The sequence below is a fragment of the Herpailurus yagouaroundi genome, unplaced genomic scaffold (assembly GCF_014898765.1).
Source record: "Herpailurus yagouaroundi ecotype Mexico unplaced genomic scaffold, PumYag 140, whole genome shotgun sequence".
In the NCBI taxonomy this organism is placed as follows: domain Eukaryota; kingdom Metazoa; phylum Chordata; class Mammalia; order Carnivora; family Felidae; genus Herpailurus; species Herpailurus yagouaroundi.
In genome coordinates this window covers 60,706,850-60,723,426 of record NW_024412395.1, presented here as the reverse complement: position 1 = coordinate 60,723,426, position 16,577 = coordinate 60,706,850, and positions in this window count along the sequence as shown.

Genomic DNA, 16,577 nt, shown 5'->3' with positions numbered 1-16,577 from the left:
TGAAGCAGCATACACCCCATTATGGCCCAATGCTGGACATTCTCAGGAGCCATTCTTGTTCCAGAGCTCCCTTCACGTTGGCCAAGGTACTGCCGGCATGCCTCACAATTCAGCTTCTCCCTGTGCCCAATCCTGCTTCCACCACTTTCCTTCACAAGAATAGATCTCCAATAAACATCTTGTATCCCCAAACACCATCACACTATCTGCTTCTGGAGAACTCAACTGGCAATAACAACATCCAATACCTCTAACTAAGGGAAAAGTCAAAACTGACAAACTTGAAGAGGTAGATGGTGAAGCAGAATGTGTGTAAGCAACACTCAGGGAGCAACAGATGATGACATAAGAGCCTTATCTACTACTGAAGCAATGTTAATAATGCTAATGAGTCCTCATTGTACTATGTGTTTTTTGTTTTTTTTTAATTTTTCTTTTTTCAACGTTTACTTATTTTTGGGACAGAGAGAGACAGAGCATGAACGGGGGAGGGGCAGAGAGAGAGGGAGACACAGAATCGGAAACAGGCTCCAGGCTCTGAGCCATCAGCCCAGAGCCCGACGTGGGGCTCGAACTCACGGAGTGCGAGATCGTGACCTGGCTGAAGTCAGACGCTTAACCGACTGCGCCACCCAGGCGCCCCTGTACTATGTGTTTTTAACATCAGCTAATAATACAAGAAAGCTACTTTGCTTTCTTAAAACTCTGAGCCAAAACTCTCTTCTAACTCACTCTCTGGAAAATTCTTCATTTTAAGTTGATAATTCTTTTATGAGACAAATAAATAAGCAAAACATATCAACTGTGAGATAATCAGAACATAGCTTAGGTTCTGAAGGAGGATAGTAGGAAAGCTAAGCTTACTAGATCATAGAATTCATAAGAATTTCATCTTGAAATTACATATTAACAACATTCACTTGTCAGAAATTCACTTTCAACTACATATCTTTCAGTTTTAAAATAATTCTAGGATAGAGCGGGTCTTTTTTATCTCTAAGATACAGTGAATGTATTGTAACTATTTCTGCTGCTGGTTGGAATAATCTTGTATTGGCCAAGATCATTCACCCCTTACTTTATTGTGATATTTCCCTATATTATTTGAGGTAAAACTACCTTTGATCCAATGCACCTAATATCCAGGAAAGACCTTAGCCAGATCCAAAATCACGCAAAGCAACTGTCTTGTCTTTGCCTGAGGGTGAATATAGTTAGTATTTTCCAAACTCCCTCTAGTCACCATGCGATCCTTTTGAGTAGCTGATTTCTGTGCCAAGCCCATTCGGCTTGGCCTCTTATGAGTGGTTCTGAATTCCAAAGGCTGCTTGTTTGAAAATTCATGAGCTTCTCAATGATGCGGTTCCTTTTTTGGCTGCCCCACTGCTCAGTTAGTTCAGACAACAAGCTGCTTAGGGATGGATAATTTTTCCATTTAGCTGCCAAAACCTACAGGGGGGTTGGTATTTTACTGCTATTGTGGAATTTTCAGAAGTTTGGAAAACAGAGGATTTTATTTTTTGTTTTGTTTTGATATAGGACATTTTGACAATGGCTTTGGCAGTGATACAAAAATCTCCATGCTTGTAAACCAGAATAACATTTTCAGCCATCTGGCTTGCATGTAGCACCCTCTGAGTGGGATAGATATAAAAACAGTTAGCAATTAAGAGGTTTAAAATGGCTTTCCCATTAGTTTCTGAACCGAACTATCCCATGATAAAGATATAACAGGCAATGAAGGGGGTGCTGATTCCTTGTCAGCACACTTCTCTTTGTGATAAAAATTGTCTGACACCTCCATAAATTCTTAATCTCTCAATCTTCCTTCACTATCACCACAACCATTCACCCGGATTTCTGGACTCAGATTTTTCTTTTGTCTTAAATATAACATCCCCAATCATAATGAATCACGAATTCCATTAAAAGATCCACCAAATGCCCAGTTATGTTGATTATTCTTCCTTTTGAATATGACTGAGGCTTCATACCAAACAACAGAGGAAAATTCTCAGGCCAGCATAATGTGAATCTCTACCTTTTAATTTTACATTTCAAGGCTTAATCTTCATACGATAAACATTAGATACTTTACCAGGATTGTTTTAAACAATAAAACACAGAAGAAAGTTTTGATTCTTGAAACTGAAAAGACATAGCCCTTTTAAATCAGAAATCATGCCTTTTGACCTCTTTAAAACTATTCAAAGATATTTATTATAATAATCTATACGTATATAAATAGCACTACCAACTTGGAGTCTTGTTGATTTCTGGTACAATAATAGGAAACCAAAGTTATCTGATGCTCTAGAAGCTAATTGTGACAAGTGATGCTGAAATAAAAGAGTAAAATAAAGTACAGTTTGCGAAGAGGTGTTTATCTTCCATCCAGCTTGCTCCCCAGAATCCTCTCCTGCCTGTCCAAGAATCATGATCTGCTAGTAACCTGCAGAAGAGGCTTTGTGCTGTCACTTATTTTGCACATTTTACACAGAGCAACATATTTTTATCCAAGGCTTTCAGAGATTTCTCACTTAGTTGTCAAGTTCAAAAAACCCAGAGCTGGAAGAGATCAGACAGGAATTTTCCCAAACAAATTAGCATGTTGAAGGAGGATGATGTAAATGGCAGCATGAGTTTCCCCATGCTTGAGCACGTTTTTCAGCACAGCTAAGACATTAACAAGTGATGGTCTCATGCACTTGGGCTAGTGATTTACGAAGTTGCTTCCTGATTTAATAGAGTGCTAGAAAGGATTGTTGTTATACCAACTAAAAGAATCATAAAATGGTAATGAATGTTATGAAACTTCATGAATATTTCATCTGAAGATAGGCTGTCAGATTTATCTTGAGGTTAAAGAGCACACAGGGCATAAATCAGGCCCAAGATGGTTGCTTGAGGTTCATAGTTGGTGAGAACTGTTTACATGTTAGGCAAGGCTATCTGTGGATGTTTATTACTTTAGTCACATGTTAGACCCTAGTTAAGATAAAGAAAAAAAATCTGGTTTTAAAATAAATCACTTTAAAAGGGATCAGCAAAGATTTTTAGGAAGGATTAGAGGTATTTTTTTGAGCCCAAATTGGTTTTACGGTAATTTTCTCATTGACTGTATTAAGTATTCAAAACTGTAATCAATATTCAATAAAAAGGGATCACAAGGCTATTGAATTGGCACGATAAAATGGAATAATGAGCATAAACTCATTCTTTAGCTATGAACGACACACATAACCATCATTTATACTAAATCTTTAATATATCATCAGTTTCAAGGCAATTTCTCAGTTGAAATATTTATAGTTAGTTTAAAATTCACTACTTATTTTGTTAGGTATATTTTATTTCTTCCAACAAAATCCCCCAAAATTATTCTTCCCCAGCCTCCACTAAAAACACAGAAGTGAAATTTAGTTCAGTGATTATGAAATTTAGTTCTAGCTCTATAGCTAGCTGACAGAAATCCCCTTAATTCCTTTAAATTAGGTTTTCTTCCTTTCCTATGTCTTTCAAAGTGTAACACGTGTTATTTAAACATAAAGATGAACTTTCTGATTTTTCAAAATTTACCTGGCAGTGGAAATGGAAAGATAGCAGCTCATTTATTCATTTGATCAGCCACTCAGCACAATTTTGAATGCTTACTATGTGCCACGTACCTTGCTAGGTGAGTGGGATGAAATGGTCGTTGGACGAATAAAGGTCCCTACCAGCAGAATGTTTTGCTTTAAGAGGGGTACCCATAAGTAAATAACCAATTATAAAAAGTGTGATGGCTGACATACGGGGCTGATATGAGAGCATACAGAAGGAGTGTACCTTCCCCAGAGTTTAGGGGTCTAATGTAGCACTTTGAGAAAAAAATTGTGTAAGGTCAGACTTACTTGGAGGAATGAAGTCATGATGAAGGAAGGTGTAGACCAGGAGAAAACAAAAACACATGACCTATTAGAGGAACGAAGGAAAAGTTTTAGAGGCTGAAGTGTATTGAATGTATACTTTTGGGGAGGAGGATGAGAAGATGGTAAGGGATGTTATTGAGGGCATAGACCAAGCCTATGAACCCTGCAAGAGGTTTGAACTCAACCTCAGGGCAATGGATTTCACTGGAGTTTCAGCAGTGGAATGATATTAATAGAATCTCATTTCATATTGTCTAACATTACATTTCTTGTTTAATAGAGATAATATTTTATACTTCTACTCTTCATATAAAATGAAAATGAAGGATTTGATCAGATGTCTTAAGTCAGTGACTGATGGGTTTTAAAAGTAATTTTATAAAGAAAGTAGAGGAGAAAATAAAATTATTTATGTAAAAAATGTTGAGTGGTAGAAAGGAGGGTTAACAAATAAATATACCTCTCTAAAAATAAAGTCAGATTGGGTTGGTTACCCTGAAGAATTTCCTGAGAAGAAAGGAATAGTTTCAAAGTTAGATCGTGAAATCTCTTTATGAAGGTATTAAAAAAAAAACATTTTAACGAGGAAAAAATAGCTTATATTCTGAAGAAATCACTCCCTTAAGGAGGTTTATTTCTGCATTTCCACATCCTCATCCTGCTCAATACCCAGAAAATGTAGTACCAAAATAATAACTAATACTCATTAAAGAAATGCAATGTACTTATCTTTAGGTGTTTTACAAGTAGTAGTTTATTAAAACTCCGAAGTGTTTTCCATGTATGAGCTTATTTAATCCTCACTGAAAAATCTGTGCAGTAAATCTATTATTATCCCTATTATTATGGGAGAGTTAGGAACAGAGAGTCAACTCATTTGCCCAAGTCACATGTCAGTAAGTTGCAGAGCTGGGATTTGAAACTAGGCAGCCAGGTTCTTAACCACAATCGGTGTCCCAGAGTACTCAGTCATGACATGCTACATAGCAACATAGTTTACACAGTTTTGATAGCAATCAGGAGGAATATAAATAAAAATTAACTGGGGCACCCAGGTGGCTCAGTCGGTTGAGCGTCCGACTTCGGCTCAGGTCATGATCTCCCGGTTTGTGAGTTCGAGCCCCGCGTCGGGCTCTGTGCTGACAGCTTGGAGCCTGGAGCCTGCTTCAGATTCTGTGTCTCCTCCTCTCTCTGCCCCTCCCCTGCTCATGCTCTGCCTCTCTGTCTCTCAATAATAAATAAATGTTCAAAAAAATTTAAACAAATAAAAATTAACCATCACAAGAGAAAAAATACGGTTTCTGTCTATCCTTGAATACTGTTTTCTCTCTGTGTATTATGGAGTCCATATTTAGGGGAAGAAGAAAAGCCCATTTCATTTTCTGTGAGACAAGCTTACTTTTGGAGATTTGACACTCACAGCAGTGTGTTTGTACATTGATTATTGATGAATGAACTTTGATTGCATTTTTACCTTGGTACTCATGTACAGTAAATGCATTGAATACATGATATCACTTATAAGGGAATAAATAATTTAAAAAACTTTCCTTTACAGAATATATCATACTGAACTGTCATGCACATTGCCCTCAGCTGAGTTATAATGTTATTACCTAATAGATGTCACATCCTTCATTCAAAATGAAAATTGTGCTTTTAATTTCCAGAAAAAAACCACCCTACATGTTTAAGCTGATGTACAGGGCATAATATCAAAGTGTCCCCAACACAAAGAGTCATTTGTTCAATTTTCTGACCTGCTCCAGCCTAAAGAATAAGGAGACCACAGGATGACAAAAGGTTTCCAGCAGAAACAGATTTACAGTCAGAATCGGTTTCCTATGTTTTCATTCATTTTGAATGAATACAAAGAATAATCTCTTGCTGCTAATACAAATGCAGCAAACTGAGCCATTAAATTGACAGTGTGATCTATCCCACTTCACACTGCTTTATAAGCAAAATGTATCATTCTCGGGAGCTTTCTCCTGGTTAAATAATTGTAAGAAATATATCTCTTGCCATTGCTTTTATTGATAAAACACAGCATGTCATCTTAATTCATTCTTCCAGTGCTCTGTTTCATCATCTTCTACCAAGTGATTGGGATTCTGATCACCCTGCGTTCGCTTTCAGATTGAAAGCCTCTATCTACTCATCTGTTCTTCTTCACGAAGAAAAGCTCTGGGGAAACATCTGTTTTCTAACTGAATCTTCGCTGGAAACTCAGATGCCAGCAAGCAATAACCTTGGGGTTCCTTTAGAAATCCTCATGGGTCCCTGCTACGTCAGGGCTTGAAGCTAACAGAATTAACGGACAAAGTGCTGTTACTTGATTTTCATTTCTGAATTTGATTTGGGGTACATGAGCTTCACGGAGTAATGATAATGTTTTACTGATCTCTGAAGTTAGTCATCACTTGAGGAAAGGGTTAGAAGTCTGGAAGCTTTAGCTGCGGATCTTAAACTTTATTCTTTCCCTTTTCCTCCACTGACATTCAATTAAGTTTGCAGCTTGTTTTAATTTCAGAATGTGAAGAACAATTGCGTTGTCTCAATCAGGTATTGTTATGAAATTTCCCACTTCTAATAGCAAACGGAGATTTACAATTTTAGTCTGAAATTGGCATCAGTTGGAATTTTTTTTATTTCCTCATGGAATTTGCTGAAAATTCATCTACCCATTTAATTCAAATGACTGAGAAAAGTAATAAACTTAAATCAGAAGCAGACTTTAGTCATCACACAAGTCAAAAGAAATACACAACCTAGAAAATTTGTAGATATTGATCATCTTTATAATTAGTCTTAACTTTTGCTAAAAACCAAACCATAAACTTTAAACTGATGTGTGTGTATGCGGACATACACACACACACCTACATATAAACACTTACATGTATTCATATCATACACCGTGTTAATAGAATTATTTATATTTTCTTTTGTGTCAGCTTTACTGAGGGATAATTGACAAATCAAATTGTAAGATATTTAAAGTGTATATCATGATGACTTCATATACATATACACTGTGAAAAGATTTCTCCCCTCTAGCTAATTAACACATCCATCACCGCACATATTTATTTTTATTTATGTATTTTTTTGTAAGACCGTTTTAAGTTGTATTCATTTAGCAAATTTCAACTGTACAAAATAGAATATTGGAAGCAATGTGTCACCCACTGTTTCATTATCCATTACTATAAACAATCCACTTCAACTGAACAATTTAGAGGAACAAATTATTTTTTATAAGTCTCTCAGTTGACTGAACTCAGCTGGGAAATTCTTCTCCTTCATATGGCGGAGTCTGGGGTCATTCACTCAACTGCATTCAGCTGGAGACTGAGCTTGACTGGAAGGTCCCAGAAAGTTTTGCTCATATGTTTGGCCCTCTGGTGCCCTTTTACATAGCCACTCCGCATAGCTAACTTGAACTTCCTCACAGCATGGTGACCTCAGGATAGATTCTTTTTTCTTTTAATTTGATACACAATATTACGTTAGTTTCAAGTGTACAACATAGTGATTACCACATAAGTGTAATTACCATCTGCCACCCTACAAACTGATTACAATATTACTGACTATATTCCCTGTGCTGTAATTTTCATTCCTGTGACTTACTTATTTGACAACTGGAATTTTGTACCTCTTAATCCCCTTCACCTATTTTGCTCATCCTCCTAGCCCCCTCTTCTGGCAACCACAGTTCTCTGTATTTATGGATCTGTTTCTGCTTTTTTTGTTTGTTGTTCATTTGCTTTGTCCTGTTTTTTTTTTTTTTTGATTCCACATATAAGTGAAATCATATAGTATTTGTCTTTCTCTGATTGACTTATTTCACTTAGCTTAATATCCTGTAGTTCTATCCATGTAGTCATGAATGGCAATATCTCATTCTTTTTTTGTGGCTGAGTAATATTCATTGTATTTTCTTTCATCAGAGTCTTACACTTTTCAGAGTACAAGTCCTTCACATGCTTCATATTCCCAGATATTCTTTTTGATGCAATTGTAAATGGGATTATTTTCTTAATTCCTCTTTCTGCTACTCTGTTATTAGTATATAAAGATGTAAGATTTCTGTATATTAATTTAGCATTCTACAACTTTACTGAATTCATTTATTAGCTCTAACAGTTTTGGGTAGTCTTCAGGGGTTTCTATACAGAGTATCATGTCATCTACAAATAGTGACAGTTTTACTTCTTCCTTACTAATTCAGATGCATTTTGTTTCTTTTTCTTCTCTGATGGCTGTGGCTAGGATTTTTAATACTATGTTGAATAAAAGTGGCAAGAGTGGACACTCTTATCTTGTTCTTGATCTTAGAGGAAAAGCTTTTAACTATTCACCATTGACTATGATGTTAGCTGTGGGTTCTTCACATATGGCCTTTATTATGTTGAACAACGTTCCCTCTGAACTGACTTTGTTGAGTTTTTATCATGAATGGGTGTTGAATTTTGTCAAATGCTTTTCCTGCATCTACTGAGATGAACATACGGTTTTTTTATCCTTCATTTTACTAATTTGGTGTATTAATTTCATTTGCAGATCTTAAACCCTCTTTGCATCCCTGGAATAAATCTCACTTGATTGTGGTGAATGATTCTTTTAATGCATGTTGAATTCAGTTTGCTAACATTTGGTTGAGGATTTTTGCACCTATGTTCATCAGGGATATCGACCTGTCATTACCTACCTTCCTCCTTCCTCCTTCCTTCCTCCCTTCCTTCCTTCCTCCCTTCCTCCCTTCCTCCCTCCCTTCTTCTCTCTCTCTCTCTCTCTCTTTTGCTGGTTCTGGCATCAGGATAATGCTGGCCTCACATAATGAATCTGGGAAATTTCCTTCCTCTTCTTTTTTTTTTTTTTTTCTAATTTAAGAAGGATAGGTATTAACTCTTCTTTAAGTGTTTTATAGAATTCAGCTGCGAAGTCAACTGGTCCTAGACTATTGTTTATTGGGAGGCTTTTTAATTACTAATTCAATTTCGTTGCTAATAATTGGTCTGTTCAATTTTCTATTTCTTCCTGATCATTTTTGGGAGGCTTGTGTTTCTAGGAATTTATCTATTTCTCCTAGGTTTTCCAATTTCTGGCATATAATTTTTCTTAGTAGTTTCTTATAATCCTTTGTGTCTCTATAGTGTCAGTTGTTACTATTCCTCTTCCTTTTCTCATTTTATGATTCCTTTCTCATGTTTTCATGATAAGTCTGGCTAAAGGTTTATCAATTTTATCTTTTCTTTCTTTTTCAGCACAGCCTCCTCCATCTGCTGCCCCCTCCCACCTCCACCTCCAGCACCTCCCAGCGACAGTTCATCCTGCAACTATTAAGCCACACCAGGATGGGGGGAAAGAATAAAAATGGGGAAGGTTCACACCACCCAGGGGTCACCAGGCTAGAGTGCAGGTCAGTCAGGCTTAGATCATGCCCTTCCTCCTTCTCACACCCAGGTACACCCATGCAAGTATACTCCAACCTCTGGGCAGGCAACTGAGTATAGGATAGGGACTGCACCCCAGGGACCAGGGGAGGAGCTGACTCTTCAGAGGTCTCCAGGGTGTGCTCTGCACCAAGCCTGGCAGGCTCAGGTCAAGGTGCACCTCGCTCCTGCCAGCTGGTGAAGGGGCCACACTTACATGGAAGAAGGCAGATGACTGGAAGAGCTCCATACTCTCCCCCAACCCCCATCCAGGACCCACAGACCAGGCAGCCACCCTCACTACAGGTGCCAGACCCAATTTTATTTTTTTTCAAGGATCCAGCTGTTGGTTTCTTTGATCTTTTCTATTATATTCTGTCTCTATTTCATTTATTTCCACTCTGATCTTTATTATTCCCCTCCTTCTACTAACTTTGGGCTTTGTTTTCTTCTTCTTTTCCCTAGTTCCTTTAGGTGTAAAGTTAGATCATTTATTTGAGATTTTTCTTTTTTTTTCTTGGGTTGCCCTGTATAGGATAGTCAGATTCTTACATAGCAGCTGGCTTCAATAATAATAAAGTAAAAGCGGCCAGTCCCCTTCAGGACTAGGCTTGGAATTGGCACAACATCACTTGAACTGCATTCTATTGGGCAAAACAAGTCATAAAGCCAGGTCAAATTCAAGTGGAAGGGACTGACTCTACCTCTTTATTGTGAGAACCATATGAATGACGGGAAAGGAAGAAACTGGCGGCCACCTTTGAAGACTATCTGGCACACCTAACTAAATTTCAAAGGCCTCTCTCTTTAAATTAGAACGGACTACTCTCAGATTTCTTCATCATACTAGACATTAATTAGTTTTTCCAAAATATCAGTCTGTCTAACTCACACAAAACCCCACATGTTTAAAATTGCATGGATTAATTTGCTCGTGATGCTATCCCTACACATTCACTAATGTTAACACTGAAATCAAACTTCACACTTCAACTTTATAGTCCTTTCCTCACTGTGCTTTCAGTTCTCACTAGCCCTGTCTTCATCTGTTTACATTTCCCCCTGGGATATCATTTGAAATCAAGCAGAAAATAAAAACTGAAAACAAACTTACAATGTGTTTACATGTATGACCCAGGCAATCTAGTCAAATCCAACCATCTATCCAGAAGGTCAAGAGGAATTGTGAAACCCGAGAGAAGTCACCAAGTAGTATGTCTCACCATCCATCTCACTCAAACAAAGTAACTCCCATTTTCAATTATCCACACCAATGGTTCCTTGCATTGACAGGAGTAACCAAGAGGTGACTTCACATTTAACAAGCATTTAATAAATATTAGTCACAAAATATTTTTTTACACATGTATCAAAAAAGTCATCCTAATTCTTTTGTGTGAAAACATCCATTGAGATCCCTATATATGCTAGATGTTGGGAACATAAAGGTAAATTATCTCCTTCACAAAGTCTCAGAAAGCTAAACATGTAAAATACTTACTGAGGTTTCTAGCCATTTCTTTTTTTTAATCTTTAATTTAATCACATAAAACAAAATGATCTCTCATCAAAGTTTCTATTCATAGTGCTTTCCATAACCTCAAGTAAGATTAAACCAAATAAAACTGCTGTATTGACATAAGGATATCTAACAATAAAAGATTTCTAAAAAAAAAAAAAAAAAAAAAAAAAAGACAATAATTTCAGAAAGTTTTCTCATCTCCAGATCAGAGATTTGAGAGACATAAACCTCAAACAGAAAAATTCTCTGTAAGTTATTACTAAGTGGGAAAATCAGCTCCCATTACATATGAGGGGTACATGAAGGTTTAATTTATTTATTAATTCAATACATATTTGTTGAGCACCTGCTATGTGCCAGCTTGGTGATGGGTGTACCATGGAAGAAAAAAACAAAACAAAACAAAAATTCAGTCTCCTCTCTCACAGAGCCTCCTCTCGCCTGGTAAATACAGACATGCCACTATAATCTAGTGAGGTACACTTTCCAAGTGAGTAATATGAAATCCCATGGGATACACAATAGGGTTCTTTAATCTAGGGCAAGAGGTCAGGGATAGCTCCCATAGAAAAGAATGAGTATAAATTAGTTAAATGTAAGTGTGGGGGTGGGAAAGAAGAATGTTCCAGGCAGAGGGAATAGAATGCGCATAGGCTCAAAGTTAAGAGAACATACTCCCTTCTGGGAAGTGAACATCCTTTAGCCTGGCTGGAGCACAACTGTGACAGGAAATTGTGGAGTAAGTATGTAGCTCACACTTCTGGAATGCTACTGCTTCCTGGTGAGCAGGAAAGCAGGAGGTTAGTCATGTAAGTCCACAAACATCCCTATTCTAAAGACTTATAGAACATACCATGCACATTATTAGTTTTGAACAGCATATGTGTATGTATTTGATCATATCACACAAACACACAAAAGAATGGCAAAGAAAGTACATCAACATGTTAACGATGATAGGATTACAGATTATTTTATTCTAAATTTGCAACTTTGTAAAATTTTTGCATTTTCAAAATTTTATACAAGGCTACACATAAAAATTATATTCTGTTATTATATTTAACACAAAAACATAGTTTTAAATGTAACATAACTTCTGAATATAACTACAAATGATATTCCTGAACCTTTTTATAAATCCTCTATTTCTCAGGACACTTTCCATTCTACTGTTCTTTCTGTTTTTTAAAAATAAATGTTTTACAGGGGTGCCTGGATGGCTCAGCCGGTTGAGCGTCCGACTTCAGCTCAGGTCATGCTCTCACGGCTCGTGGGTTCAAGCCCCACATTGGGCTCTGTGCTGACAGCTTAGGGCCTGGAGCCTGCTCGGGATTCTGTGTCTCCCTCTTTCTCTGCCCCTCCCCCACTCACACTCTGTCTCTATCTCTGTCTCTCTCTCAAAAATAAGCATTAAAAAAACATTTTTTAAAAAAAGACACAAAAAAGTATGCATTTTAATCATGTTTCTAACTCGCAGAGCATAACCCTTAAATTTGGTAAATATTATATATATATATATATGTATATTTATCTTATATAATCATATTATACAAATATATGATTTTATACACTGGTATGATTTGAATCCAACATATTACATATTATTTTCACAACTCTACAAATACCCTGAATGTTGCTAAAATTTCTCTCTTACACAAACCACCTCTAAACTTTGGTGGACTAAATGGAAGTTAGCATTTTTTTCTGATTCTAGCAGGCTCTTCCCAGTTTTCTTTCATTAGTCACCCCACATGATGTTTCCTCACTATTTGCAAATTCTGCCTATCAAACCCAAATCCGCAAGCCCATCACGGTTCAGAATTTAAACTCAAAGTAGACAGGAAAACAAACTTGTTTTTAACCTTATGTGTGTGGCTGAGACCACAGAAGATGCACACAGAATAAATGCATCTGGTGACAACTGAAATGAAGATGGCAAGAGTCATGCACATCCTCGAAAATCAATACAAATAAAAAGTGCTTTCTGTTCCTCTAGTTCCATTTCTCAGAGCTGAGTTTATGCTGTTTTCTGTAATTCCAGGCATGATTGCCAACATAGAAAGAGAATAATAATCTAAGTCTTAGCTCACACACAGGCCTTCAGAGGCCACTGGCATATGCTGAACATCAAAATTCATAACTTAATTTGTTTACTTAAGGAATCTCTCAGTTGGTTATCAAATGTGAAGTGTTTTAGAGCTAAGATTAAAAAAAAAAACCTAACACGCCTGAATTATTAATTATCAGTTTACGATTTAAGTCTTTACTTGGCAAAAATAATTCACTTTTCAAAGATTGTTATAACAGGTCTTGGGCACAGCTAGAGCAAACATTTGTGTTTGTATTAAATCTGGCTATTTCCACATATGCTCACTGTGACTTTAGGAACAGAGCCACAGGGAGAAAGTAAGGCCGGCAGTCATTCACATTGTGCTGATAACAGCAATTTGGGTTGGTAGGCTAGCTGTGTCAAAAGGAACAATATTAATATTAATATTTATAACTTGCCTTTCTCCTGCCTTAAATCTACTGAAGACATTGTCATATTTATCTTTAGGCTATTCTTGTGGTGAGCACAGGTACCAATTTTTAAAAAATGTAAGAAGATTTCTATAATCCTCTTGGTGATGTCTAGTTCCAAATTAGAAAAAAAAAAATTATAGGTATTTGAAGTGCCCCAAACTGATATTCCCTGATTGAATGAAAAAGGCATTCCAGTTATGTGTTTACTGTATAGCTGTCTACCAAATCAAAAGTGTGACTTACAGAATGAAGACAGGAAGAAGACGGACCAAATCTAAAGGAGATTGATAGGATTTGCAACAATGTTCCTCGGTCATTTTCTCCCACAATAGAACACTGTGTTCCAATCCTAAAGTCTAGATGGAAAAAAATAGAGCTGTAGTTCTAGGACCACATGGTAACAGAGAGGCTAAAGAGATCTGGGGGTTATGTGCACTATTTCCCACCCTCTAAGCCGACTATCACCCAAACTATGTTGCAAACAAGTACAAGCCATAAATGGTAGGACACACTGATGAATTAGATTTAGTGATGAATCCAATGAATTCAAACCATGTATTCAGTAAATGTGTATTAATGCTTAAAATTCTAATTTTGGAATATAATTTTTGTACTTTACTCTTAGAAACTTAAAAAAGAATGCATCTAAGATTTCTTTCTCCCCTCCCTCCCTCTCTTCCTTCCTTTTTGATTGATTGATTTGATATGATTTGATTTGATTTGATTTGATTTGATTTTCGAGAGCAAGAGTGCAAGCAGGGGATGGGGCAAAGGGAGACAGAGAGAAAGAATATTTTTTAAAGTATTTATTTTGAGAGAGAGCACAAGTTGTGGAGGGTCAGGGAGAGATGAAGACAGAATCCCAAGCAGGCCGGATGCTATCAGTGCAGAGCCTGATGTGGGACCCAATTCCACAACCGTGGGATCATGATCTGAGCCGAAATCAAGAGTTGGACGTTCGACCAATTGAGCCACCCAGGTGTCTCCTTTTTGTGATTTTTCTGAACTAAGTAAATTTTGTTGCTTGTAAAATCTTTGGGACAATTTCCCAATCATAGTTTATGCTCAACAATCTGGCTTACCCAGTAAGATCTACAAGTAGCAGAACAGGCACGAGGTCCATTAGAAATGAACTCAAGATAGTTTCAGATTGAATGATGCAAACTTCATCTGTTCATAACAGATTCCTTGAATCTACCTTTGCAGCGAATGTTCATTGGGGTTTGCATTTTTGCATTTTTTCATCAGTTTGAAGGGTATACAATTATATTTAATTGTTACTGTAATGTACATATTACTAAGTCCAAGTACTATTTTATTCGTTTCATCTTTTTTTTTAATGTTTGTTTATTTTTGAGAGAGAGTGAAAGAGATAGCACAAGCAGGAGAGGGCAGAGAGGGAGAGAGACACAGAATCTAAAGCAGGCTCCAGGCTCGAACTCATGAACCATGAGATCACGACCTGAGCTGAAGTCCGACACTCAACCGACTAAGCCACCCTGGAGCCCCTATTTGTTTTATCTTGCTTTGTTTAGCCATTTAGACCTGTTCTCTCATGATTAGCCTCTTCCTATCTTTCTCACATTTTTCCATTGGCTTGTTAATTTTTAAGATCGCTCTCTGTCCTCTGCATTGCAAGTAGTTCTTCCAAATCTATGAGTTACCAGTTGACTTTCTTACCGATTTCTTTAACCATACATTTATCTAGTCAAGTAATTCTCTTTCCTTTTTTGAAGGCTTTGTTTCCAATCTTGGCTAAAAAGTCCTATCCTGACCATTCAAAACAGTAATCACACATCTAGGAATCTTTTTCAAAGAAATAACAACATATAAGGATTCAAGTACAGGATATTTAACACAGCATTACATTAGCAAAACAAGGGAATGTCTTCCAGAAGAAAAACAGTTGGGCAGATTATGGCACATACAGCCCTTGGACTGAATTTGAGCCCAGTCAGTTGAATCAGAGGGAATTCTACAAGGTGTTATTGAGAAAAGTAAATGCAAAAATGTGTATAATTAGATCCCAGTTTTGAAAATCAATGATAAAACAGTTGTATATTTATTTATACATGCTTATGTGTGTTTCTAAGTCTTTAAGTTATATAAATATATATCCTATATAATCATATAAACCTGCAGGATTCACACTAGACTGTAGCTATGGACGAGGACTGGGATCCCTAAGAAAACTGGGGAAAGGAAATAACATTTTATATACGACATATAACACATACGTGATATTATACCACATATTACATATAATATTATGTGTATATATGTATTTGTATCCATATATTGGGAGGTGGGAAGAGAGAAACATTTTCTTAAATGTAATGCCATTTTCCTTCCTAGTGAAGGAAATAAATAAGACAACTCCCAACAAGTTTTATTTTCAAAATGCAAATTACTTCATTCCAGCATTAGATGCCATCTGATAATTACCACATTATACCAATTGTTTAAACACTGACCATCACTGATATCACTAGAAGCTTCTCCATGTGACTTTGAGAGGGTTAACTGCTCTGTGTCTCACCTTTGAAAGAAAATTAGGAGAATACCAGGATTCATCGTAAAGGATTGATGTGAGCATTAAAGTAGATAATCTATGTAGGATTTAGGACACAGTCTGGCTAAATAAACACTAGTGGACTTAGCAGCAGTGCAAGTGGAAATGGTAGTAAATAGTTACCTTACGACTGCTTTCAAAACTCTTAACCAAAACAGTGCTTGGTTTGTACTGATCTCCTTCGCAGTTTCCAGGTAATTTGTAATTCATTTATCATCAGGAGAAAGGGCATCACCCACTGCTGTGCTAACACTCTCATACTCATTTTCCCCGTAAAGTGTGGTTCCTTAACTTCTGCTTGCTTATTTAAACTATTTTCTGTGTCCCCATCATGCCTTTAGACTTGTGACGTATCTTTACATGAGCAACAGTAATAACCTGCATTTCTGCAGTTCCTTATAGTTCACAAAATGTTTACATACCTTCTCTCATTTAATCCTCACAATTCTTCTGATAAAATGACTGAGGTCTAAAGTAGTTGCAGTTTTCCCTAGATCATGGCCAATAGGTGAAGAGCCAAGAGTCAAACCCAGGACTTATGCCTATAAAGCTCTTGCTCTTTTCAATTTTGATAGCTACTGTCGGATTGATTTTCCAAATACAAA